Source organism: Tamandua tetradactyla, chromosome 16 (genome assembly GCF_023851605.1).
Source record: "Tamandua tetradactyla isolate mTamTet1 chromosome 16, mTamTet1.pri, whole genome shotgun sequence".
In the NCBI taxonomy this organism is placed as follows: Eukaryota; Metazoa; Chordata; class Mammalia; order Pilosa; family Myrmecophagidae; genus Tamandua; species Tamandua tetradactyla.
In genome coordinates, this window is record NC_135342.1 from 70,875,287 (window position 1) to 70,887,563 (window position 12,277).

General features: G+C 36.6%; 1 long non-coding RNA gene across 4 annotated transcripts in view; it reads left to right on the top strand.

Annotated features, from left to right (window-relative positions):
• Positions 1-12,277, top strand: part of LOC143660370 (uncharacterized) — a 270,434-nt gene that overhangs the window by 194,805 nt on the left and 63,352 nt on the right. For all 4 annotated transcript variants that reach the window (XR_013163987.1, XR_013163986.1, XR_013163989.1 and 1 more), the window contains one exon: positions 1,979-2,114. This is a non-coding gene — a long non-coding RNA (uncharacterized LOC143660370). The remainder of the gene's footprint in view (positions 1-1,978; positions 2,115-12,277) is intronic.

Genomic DNA, 12,277 nt, shown 5'->3' on the forward strand with positions numbered 1-12,277 from the left:
AAAATATATTTGATTCATGTTAGAGTCTGGAAATAATTTCAGGGTCTCTACCTTCTCTTATTTAATTATATATAATCATTCACCATATGCTGTAGTTCTACAATAAATGTAAATGCTTAAGATTCATAATAGCATTTCTCTAAATCAATCTTATCCTATTTCTTTTTTTCTAAGCCCATCCTCTCTACTAATTAGTTCTCTCTAATCTCACATCAGACAAAGACAGAGCTGTGGTTACTGCTGGTTTAAAAATATTCTTTCTATAAGGTATGAGATATTTGGAAGATACTCAAGAATCTAAGGAAGGTACATATGCCACCGATATTGTATATTTATTTCTTTATAAATTATGTACATGTTCCACTCTACCAAAATATTATGCACTTTATAAAATAGACACAGATTTGAAGTGATAAAGGCAAAGTAAAAATAAATAAATACCTGTTGATTATCTTGCATATCCCCACCGCCTCTGACCAGCGTGTGCACATTTCATTTAGGAGTTCACAGCTCTAAACTGTTGCCAGAGTGTACTTTTCAAAAGAGATCTCGACATTGTGTTTAAAGACATTTAATATTCAAAGCCCCCTGCACCTTAGGCGACTGTGTATTTCATGATATGGTTCTCTCTGCTTGGAAAGTCCTTCTGCTTTGCTCACCTCTCTCCAGGATCTTCTATCAAAGAACTAAATACTCCCAAAGTATCTCTTTTTTTTTTATGGCCCTTTCCAGTCCTCCTATTCTAATCAACCTCCCTCTTCTCTATCCCCATATTAATTGCTACATTTGTTATAAGAATAATAAGCCATAATTACATGGTAGTGACACTGTCAGATTCTTGATCTCTCCAAGAGAAACTCTAAGAAGATTGACTGTGGCTGAGTTGTCTCTGTTTTCCTAATAGTGCTTTGCAAGTAGCAGATGCTCTGTAATGGAGCCTCAAATAAATACTTTCTTTGAGACCAAAAGAGACAGGCTTGAATTAGTTCCCACTCACGATGTATTTTTAAATTCACTTTAGATTAAATCCTAGAAATCCCCTTGTATGTTTATTCAATGCCCCTCATTGGTTCTTCATATTTTTGCTGGACTGAGATGGCGACACGCAGAGAGAGTCACGCTACTGCACATCGGCAGATTTCTGTAAATGGGTCAAGAAGTTCACAACAACTTCAATTATTTTCTTTAGGAAATATAATTGAAACATGGGCTCAGACTGAATCTTAACTCTCTCTATATTGCTGCATTTAAAAATATTATGTTTGAAGTGGTTTAGTAATTTTTAAAGAGCTTTATTTTATTGCACTTACATAAAAAGCACAACCACAACCTTTTTGCATTTTCTAATGGTTTTCAAGTTTACCTTAGACATTCTGATACAGTGTCATGTTATTGTATCATGATAAATATTTAATGTTAATGGAAAACAGGCTTATATTTTGAACACAAACGTGTGAGAAATCTTTTTTAAAAAAAGCAGAGAAAGGAGAAATTTAAGTTTCTGAAGTTATTTTATTTTTCAAAAGGCTTTCCTACTGCCAATGAATCTGCTTTGAAAAAGCTTTATGATACGAAATTGCTAACAAATGTGTGTGTTTAGCACAGGATGTTTGCTTTTGAGAAAAATTGATATAGGTTTAGAGAAGGACCGTTTCCAGTTCTTTTGGTGTCTGGAGATGATTTGCCACATCAAGAATCCACATGTGGGGTTGCCCTACTGTGCACAGAGGGTTACCGAAATGCACTGCCATCCAAGGACTCCTAAGGCTTCAAGACAAACTTTTCCCGGGAATCAGTTCCCTGAAAGACGGGGTACACTCCTGTTCTTCTGAGGGTGTGATGGAATGGCTCTGCTCTGATTGAGAGAGCTGGTAGGGAGCCCAGCCCTTAGCTGGTTTACCTGGCAGGGGTACCATCAGGGTGCAAGAATCAAAATAAAGTGGGGATTTTGTTTGTTTATTCTTCATCATTTCACCAGTTTTGGGAGATAGAGACAAGCAGTCTGCATGAAATGGAAGTTCAAACTGACCGAAAGCTGGACACGTTGCCACACCCCGAGAGAAATGGAATCCTGAGATGTCCCGCCCTCTGCTACGTGGACCCGTATCAGAAAGGTAATGTGCGTTTCTTCACTGCCTCTCCCTTAACTGCATTACGAAGAAGTGAATATATATGTAAACTCCTCAACTTCATGACAATGATTGGGATGGGTTCTGCTTGTGGGTACTGATGCCGAATTGAGTTGGGGCAATGAAACACATGATGCCAGGGAGCTTTGAGGACCTTCCTTAGTCCTGCAGACCTGAGATCATGGATGCTGATTTAAGTAGGAAGGACTGACCTGCCTCCTCTTCTCTATCACTCCCTCATATCAAGGGGCTGCTTTCATGCACTTCACAATGCATTTCTTCTGGGTCTGACAAATTTATAATGTGCCTTGGGATATAAATTTAACTGAGTATCCCTTGAGGTTTTGTCCTCAGAAAGGTCACTGGGACAAAATACATAGGGATATTCCAACCTACTGAAATTATCAGTTCATCTGAGCTTTTCATTTAGCTGAGATTTTATTTTTAGGTCCAGTTGCACTGCACCAAACCAAAGGCCATTGTAAAACTTAATGGAAAAATAATTTTACTTTAAAAATTATATAATAGTTCATTGTAATTCTAATTACATTCAATTTAATGGTAATAATATGGTATAGTTTGAATGGAAGTTAGGACCCCTTTTGGCTTTACTCCTTGTCAGCAGTGGAACTGTGAAGCTACTGAAGGTGAATGACATTTGCAAGTACGTACTAAGCACTGATTATGCTTTGGGCATTAAATTCACTGCCCTGGCTGGTAAATACATGCACTTTAAAGGTAAACTGCATTTCACATCGTAGGAAAGAAAGATATGCAATTGTAAAGGTGGTTTTCCTGGATCCTCTATTTATATTTATATATACAGCAAGTTATTTTCTATTTAGTCCATGGGTGGCATTTTCCTTCATAATTCTTTTCTAAAATGTATGCAACAATTTGGTTGATATTTATTCTTCCTATTTTACATTTCTCAATAATTCTTCTTGTCATAGGTAATGAAATAGAAATGGAAACTAAGATTAATTTGCTATCTCCAAACAAAAATCAACAGATCGGTCTCAACCTGCACTCACTTGTTCATTCTTTCATTTTTTTCCCTAATAAATAGTAAGTGCCTCTTATATTTATACATAATTTACTGGGTGCAAAGAAAAATTAAATTAAGGTATGTGACACAAACTTGCTTTTAAAGAGTGCCTGAGGAATGTAAACAGTCTAGGATTTATTTAAATACATAATAAGAACAGAAAATAAGAGCTAAATTTGTATTTTTAAAGGACAGGGTAAAGTTTTGGAGAACATTTTTCCTTGGAGTATTGGAGAGGTTCAAAAAAGTCAGGAAATTGAAATAAGTGTTTAAAAATGAAAATCTGGATGAATTAAAGGTCTAGTGGAGGGAATTGCAGGAACTGCGTGAACCAGGGTGAATTAGGAATAAGCACTTTAACACCGGAAACAGGTAAAAGCAACATGGATGGCTTACGTGGAAAGAAGGAGGAGCTTTTAAATGGAAAAAGAAGGTTGGTGTTGGTTTTGCTTTAATTTCTAGCTCTTTCATTCATCAGGGAAAGCATTGGTCCTAAAGGATGGTGTTCAAAGTCACCCCATTTCACAGTATATCAAAACTAATAAAAGCCTTTGTGCTTTGTAGCGGATGAACACCCACTTGATAACTTTTGTTTTCTTAAGTAGATTATTTAACACTGAAACGAATGGGGGATGGGAAACCTAGACTAGATTCAGAATACTTTAATAAACAATATTAAAAAAAGCTTTGATAAAAATAAGGAAAGCCTACTAATTGTTGCCTCAATCATAGATTTGATAAAGCAGGAGTGAGTTAGGTGACACCTAATTACTCATTCTCCACTTTTTCCTTGGGATATGAATTTCCTTCTTCCCTTCACTCATTTTATAACAATTATTAAAAACAATTTTTAGTCGCATATAAGGAATGCTCCCTGGTGCCTGCCCATGCAAAAAATAAATAAATAAAAATAAATAAAAGGAGTCATTCGATATCAATGATATTTTTAAATGGACCACAAATATGTTATTATGGAATGCTCTCTTTTTCTTCTTCTTTTCTTAAAGCAGTTAAACTTTAATGCTTATTTTTAAAAACACAGCAGAATTGATACTTATGGCCCCTGAATTTTATCTGGTCCATTTTAGTTCCTGCTAGGTATCCTGTAGTAATTATGTCAGCACGAAACTTTTAGAAATATATGAACTTATGCATTTTTCTTACAGTGTTCCAAGTCAGGTCTCATCTGCTAATGGAGGGATTGAATACCTCCAAGGTATTTAAGTCCATGAGGTGCTTTCCATTTTTCTCTGGCCATAATTTCTGCCGTAATTTGGGTGTCAGCAACAGGTTTGTCTGCCTTAAGTTATCTGCTTTTGTCATTCAAACTATTAGTCTGTTCATTTAAACAAGTTTCATTTATGTGCAACAGTGATTTTGCTTCTACTTTTAAATCTCTTCTCAAAGAGATTTTGAGGCATATTTCTTAAAACTGACCATGGATTATGAGCCAAATTATTGTCCTTCTATTCCAACTAAAGGGACATATTTGTGGTTTCATGTTTTTATGACCAAGTAGTTACATACCAAGAAAAGCACTTATAAATCAATAATTACAAATGAATAATGAGTTGTCAATGAGGTAGGACATTGCTGATGTTCTTCAAGAGAATAATTTAGGAATAAAGATAATGCTGTAAACTGTACTTTTAGGAATTTGTGAAGAATCACATGCTTAGGGAGTGAAGATGACAACGCAGTTCACCCATTCTTAAATTTTGGCAGTTATCTCAGGCAGGAGATAGGAAAATAAATAGAAAATAAATAGAGTGGGAAGTAGGATCAAATGAACATGCAGTTGACTTTTTTCAAAAACAGGGGACCAGTAAATCTATGAAAATGTGGAAAGAGCCCATAAAGGATATTCCAAATAAGGAGAAAGGGGTACAATTATTATAGAGACAGTCCATGGAAAGATGGAACTTTAGGTAGGTCCAGATGTGAAGGGGAAGGAATTAAAGGCTGATAAGAAGGTGGAGGTTGAAAGAGGGAGTATAAGATAATATGGTATGGCTTCTGCCTTGTAAAGTAAAACTGCTGTCCTTGTGAGGGCTTTGAGAAATAGACTAACATATAAAAGGAATGATTTGAAATAGTTGCTTGAGGTTACAATAAAGAATATAAAATAAGCTAATAAAAAAGAGTTACAGGAGGCTTGGGGAAAGTTAGCGCATGAATTCATGATAATAACATTCTATATGATTTTTGACTTTAACAAATGTTTTGAGCATAGAATCAAGAGAAGGAAACCCGAAATTGCAAATCCTGGGAGGTGGAGGGGGGGAAGTTGAGTTATGGTGAAAATCAGTGGAAGTGCAGGGGTCTAACTGGAAAATAGAAGCTATAGTGTCATGGCTAATCCAATTCTGACCTTCAACAGTGAGTCAATCCACATTCTCTGGGCCGCTCTTATTTATTATGTGGCAGGCCCTGTGATATGCATTGGAAACAGTGAAGAAAGTCTGTGAACCAGAAGTAAGACTGAGTATTTGAGTCTTTCAGGAACCTGTTCATGTTCTTATTTAGCTTACATAGCTGTGATATGTATAAATTGTAAAACAAAGACACATGGGTGTACATTTATTATTGGTGAAACCCATTATGCTTTAAGAGGTTTGATTGGTGGAATCAGCTAACCCACACGTTATGCAGTATCCACGTAGAAAATGTAAAATAATAGCTGGTACTTTTGAGTACATACCATGTAGTAGCAGCTCTACCACATATTTTGCAAGCATCATCTTATTTAATTTCCATCACTGACCTATGGGTTAGCTACTATTGATATTGCCACAGTTCACATAGCCAGAATGCAAACTAGGATTTGAAAAATCCTGCTCTTAACCAAAATGGCATGCTCTTTATTATCAATTGTCCTGTAAAATGTAAGACTGCGCATACAGGAATATTTCCTGTACCATTTCTGTCTTCGCTGTGCATCACAGACTGAGTTGCAGCTGGACTGGACCACAAAGACAGAGAACCAATCAGAATTCAATAAAGGTTTGATTGCACATTATCAAAACTCAGTAATTAAGGTGTAGTATTAGTTGACAGGATGCTTTAATAAACATCTGATATAGATCATTTAAAAAGTGAATTTTTCATGGTGACTTACAAATACATAAAAATCAAAGTGATACCTACCACAAAAATATCTACAGAAAACCTATCAAGAAGAGAGTTTGAAAGGGGCTACACAGAAAATCAAAAGCATACAGATGGTGTCGTGTCCCCAGAGCCCTGTTAGCCCTGACACTGTCTCTGCAGGAGCTGTTTTCTAACTTCCCCTTTGCCTCCCTCTGGTCCACTCACTTCTCTGTCACTCCCAGCTCCCTTCTTCTCAGGTCCCCAGAAGCCCCCATTCCATTGTCCCCTCTCCTCGGCCTATCGTAGGCTCTGAAATCTGTCTCCTCTTGCCGAGATATGCCTGAATCTATGGAATGATCTCAGCTCAGTCTCCAGGAGGGAGGCCCACTACATATGATCTTATCTGGACACGGAGCACTTCTGGGAAGGGTGCCTACTATTTTCACTTTCATTTCCACTTTCAAAAACTGAACCTGGAAGAGATTTTTCCAAGGCCTGACCCAGAGTAACTAGGGCTGAAGAGGCTTAGATTCCCATTTCCTAATGCCAGTTGCCATACCTTTCTGTAGGATGGTATTGTGTGGGTCTAGAATTCTCCCAAGACAGCTTGATGGCATGATGTAAATTGTGTTTTGATCTCACCAATTCAGATTATAGTTCTTGGGTCTGACAGGTAAAGATGCTGAGCTGTGAAGAGTGATGGAAGCAATGAGTGAGTATAGTTAAGGCTGCTGAAAATGATAAAATCAAAATGCCAGGGGTTTTGAAGGATCATAACCAAGCTGTACATGTTCCAGCTGTTCTCAAAACAACAGCAACTTATGATGACTATATAAATAGTTTACATCCTTGATGTTACTTTTTGTACTGTGTTACTTTCAAATACTCTTGGTATCTGAGCTATCACAATAAAATCTGAATATGATTGCAGGATTATAGAATACATATAGAAAAGTATTACTGATGCAAAGCCACTGTGACAATATGAGAGGTCACTAATATATTTGCAAATTTCTTTGAGGATATAAAGCGCTCATGTGAAGCATTTTGAGTATGGTTTTCTGTTGCTGTTTTCCATTTTTACTTTACTTCCTGTATAATTACAAAGAGAAGAAGCTACTATTACCACTTACTTTAGTGGCTGGAAATGGAAATGAATGACGGGTATTTATTTCTTCTTTCCTCCCCACATGCAACACACCAATTTTATATGACTTGATTTTCGTGGCATTGTGGGTATAACTGTTTTTTAGCAAACCATCGCAAAACCATCACGCAATGATTAATACAAACAGCAACTCTTGCCTTTTGTTAATACAAAAGAAACTAGTACACTCATATAATACAATCAATAGCATTCCTAGTTGATCTCCTTCTACTCCTTTTAAAAACACATTATTAGATACACTCTGGATAAATCAGTTATGTGGTTCTGCGGCGGTTCACATGAAAACTTTTATCCTGTTGAAGAGAATGCACTAATTGTGTGCACTGCTTGCCCTCCTCCTTGAGCAGAGTTCACATTTAAACCCTAAGGCCTAAATTTTAATATCTAATAGTTATTGATTAAAGTGATGTTAAGTTAAGGGAGTCCCAATCATTGCCTGTCTAAAAGTGGAAGGCAATATGTTATTAATTCATAAACCCTAAGAAAGTTAGTTAACTCTATGACATTCAATTTCCTCCATAACGAATAGCATAATAATTTTCTCATAAGACCCAGTGTTTCAATAATCTTCATGAATTATGTTACACAAAGAGTTCTCAGATATGACACCATAGTACAATTCATAGAGAAAAGTATGGAAAAGTCTGACTTCATCAAAATTACAGTTTTGCACTACAGAAAACACCTTAGCAAGATAAAAAAAGACAGGTGACAGAGTTGGATAAAATATTTGCAAAACATATATCTGATAAATTATTCATATCCGGAATAGCTAAAAAACTTTTACTCTTACAATTCAACAATCAAGAAACATACAACCCAATTTGAAAGTTGGGGGTGGGATAATGGTGACTGACTCCTAATGGGTACATGATTTCTTTTTGGGATGATGAGATTTTCTAAAATAGATTATGGTGATATTTGTACGACTGTGAATATACCAAAAACCACTGAATTTACCCTTTAAATCGATGGTCTATATTGTAAGATAAATAATATCTAAATAAAGTTGTTAATAAATATGCAAAAGATTTTAATAGATTTTCACCAAAGAAGACTAATAAACACCTGAGAAGATGGTCAACATCATTAGTCACTAGAAAAATGCAAATTAGAACCACAGTGAAATATCAGTTTGTACCCACCTAAAATGGCTATAATAAAATATTGTAACAAACACTGGAAGGGATGTGAAGAAAATGGAACACTCAAACATGATGGAAATGTAAAGTGGTGCACCTACTTTGGAAAATAATTCAGTGGTTTTTAAAAATATCTTAAAATGAATATGCTATACAACCTAGCAACTCCACTCATAGGTATCTGCCTAAGAGAAATCAAAACATATGTTCACTAAAGACTTGTATGGAACAGCCTTATCCATAATAGCTTAAAGGGGTAAACAAACAAAATTTCCATCCACTGCTGAATGGATAAACAGAATGTGGTCTATCCATACAATGGAATACTACTTAGCCACAAGAAGGAACTAACTACAACTACATGCTAAGACACAAATGAATCACAAAAACATTTTCATAAGTGAACAAAGCCAGATGCAAATGGAAACGTATTATTCCATTTGTATGAAAGTATTAAAAAGATAAATCTGTAGAGACAAAAAAGCAGAACAAAGCCAGATGCAAAGGACTATATGTTGTATTATTCCATTTGTATGAAAGTATTAAAAAGATAAATCTATAGAGACAAAAAAGCCGAGGAGTGGTTGTGCGGGGAGGGTGGGGAGCCAAAACAGGGAGTGAATGCAAATGGGCATAAGGAACCTTAATGGGGTGATGGAAAGGTTCTAAAACTAGATCACGATGATGGCTGCACAACTCTAAAAACTTACAGAAAAATAATTGTATACTCAAAATGAGTGAAGTGTAATAGTAATTACATGACACTTCAAAAGAGTTGTTTACATAAACTAAACAAAGAAAAGCAATAGCAATACATTAGGAGAGTTATTTATACTGATAAGATGTACCAGGAAAGTTATTGTGCCTTTAATCTTGTAGGTGTTGAAAAGGATAAAATGGTATTGTTCAATGAAGAAAACTAAGATTCTCTCTCTTTGAAAGGAATTCTTCTAATTGAATTTATTCCTGTGAGATGTTAAGAATAATAGGAGTTGACCTAAATAAAAATAAATGCTCTTGGTGATTTTCTGAGACCTAAGAGAGTGTTTCATGCTTTGGAAAGCTTTGGAAGTCATTCTCAAAGTGGAAGGTAACCAAGGCTGGGTTAGATGGTGTCCCCAACTTGAGTCATTCAAAGAACTCATAGGTACAGTGGCTGCTTCACAGGTCAGAAGAGAGGCACGTGGTTTAACATTTCTCACAAATCCTGTCTTCCCTTTGCAGCTCCCTCTCCATCTCTGCTTACTTTGTCAAAAAATGGAAATAACTCATCCCAACAGAACATCTCAGTATTCTCCTTGTAGAAGATTCCCCTAGTTGTCCATGCAGTAGAATGGCAGCCCAGGATATACCATAAAGACTGATGGTTCATTGTAATACTTCCCTGGTTAAGTATTCCAGATAGTACAATCCATTACTGGTACATTAGTACTCCCCTAGCATCACCTTTCTTGTACTGATGAACTTGCGTGTCAAGAGTATGTGCATTGGTGATGCCCTAATATCAGCAATTAATATCCCCTTAAAAAGTGATGGATAAATGTGTCTTAACTCTGTAATGAAAGTGTATGTCATCAAAAAGGGGTAGAACATCTATGTTTATGAAGTTTGCTAGAATCCTGTGAGAACCAAAGAACATTTCCTGTGTGATAATAGTCTATATGCAATTTCTGGCAATGTGTAGATATGTTGTATACTGTGAGTAGGAATAGCAGGTTCATCTAAAGTGCTAAGATAACAGAGTCCAACAGCCTCTATACGTTTATTGCTGAAGTTAATAGCCACCTAAGGCAGGAATAAATTATGACTGACTGTCAAGGACAATTATGTGCCTTACAGCTGGTCAGCAAGAAGAGACTGGAAATATATGGCCCATTAACCTGCATGTGAGCAGCTGTTCTAATGTCCCTTCCAGAGAGAAAGTGAAAGACCTTTTGGTCTACCTTGTCAATCATCAGCAAATTAAAAACAACTTAACTAGTGTCTTCTGTATTGCAGGCTATATATTTTAAAGGAGAGTATTGGCTTAGATAGTAGATGAGCATTTCTTTTGAAACCGATCAATATTTAAGAACCTTTACCCTCTTTATTTCCTCATGTTCTGTAATTGAAGTATTTTAAGGAGAAAAGATGAGATTCTACAAATCATCATGTAATTTTATTCCTTACTTTCCTCTATTTGCTTGACTTACTTTCGCATTTCAGCCTCGGTCCAAAAGGATAAGAAACTGATCAAAGCTATAACTAAACAAATAAATATTTGAAATATTCAACTATTGAGGAAATGCCATTATACTCAAAAGTTGTTAGGCAAAAAAATTGGTCTGGGGAATACTTGGAAGGCAGACCATGTATCTAAGGGGCTCCAGGGGAAAGGATTGGCAAACAGACTTTAATAATGTGTATTGATGAAGCTTTAAGAAGGAAAATAGGAGACCAGGGAAGGAGAGGCTGCTTTACCAGCAGAAAAAGGCTGTGCCTTGCCTGGATATACTTGATCCGGGGCCTGGGTAGCATTTTGGAGAGAGCACGAGCATTTTCAGTGTTTGTAGGGAAGAGTCAAGTGGATTTTTGTGTATGAGAAAAATGGACTGGGGCAGAGCCTGGCTGCAGACTCACCATTCGCACTTCCTGCCGCCTCACATAGGGGGAGAACACATGAACACATGGTCTAGGCTTCCTGGCGGGTAATTTGGGGCCCTGGGACTCGATTGGCCAGTGGAATGTAGCAGGGAGCAGTGGCTGTGTCTTCCAGTCCCTGTCTTGGAGTGTTGTGACCTCGTGTGAGCTCTAGGAAGGCAGGTCCCCGCAAACCCATATGGGAGGGGACAGTCTGCCAGGGCACCCCAGTGGTGGGAGCTAGAGGGCATTGCCCTCAGTAATGCAGTTAACTAAAAAAGCGACCCTACTATTGATGAAATGATAAATGAGACATAACTTACCTGTTGTCTCATTTTTATCATTTTTTGGTCTAACAATATCATATTTATTTAAGCGTAGTGTGATTCCAGACATCACATTTTCCTTCCCTTTATCACCATCAGAATTTTCTCTGCTTTCAATATGTAGAAGGGACAGAGATATTAAGTGATGCATATGAGCCAAAAGACCCGTGACATTACCTGCTGGTTTGGCAATTCTTTTTTTTTTTTTTTTTTTCCCAGTAGGTAATGGTTTGGTAGCTTTCTCGATTTCTTGGAAAATTGTCTTTATTTTGTATTTTGGATGGCATGCATCAGAATTATATTATATTCTTACGTATTCTACTTGTAATTGTATTTTCCTAGAAAAGCATCCATCCATCCAAGTCTTCGAGTTTATATGCATAGAAGTTAAGCAGCGTATTGCCACATGGTAGATGGGCGAGCACCTAAATCTCAGCAGCTCTGTCTCCACCGTGTAATATCGGCATGAATTGACAAGCCACTTCCTCTCTCGTGCCCTCCAACACTTGGTGTGACTGGGCATTTCTCTAGTTCCTTAGTTATTATTTGTAAAGGGGTAATAATAGCAGGTGCAATGCATTCGTTAGAGGAATTAAATACACCTATAAAGTGCTTAGAACTTATTGTTCAAGTTAAGGAATACTGACCATCTCTCATTATCTCTATTGGGTTGCTTTTTGCATGATTAGTAGTGCACATTTATACTTTTCCCATTTAAATATTTTGTTTTATTTATCTTTTTGAAGTTTGAGTCA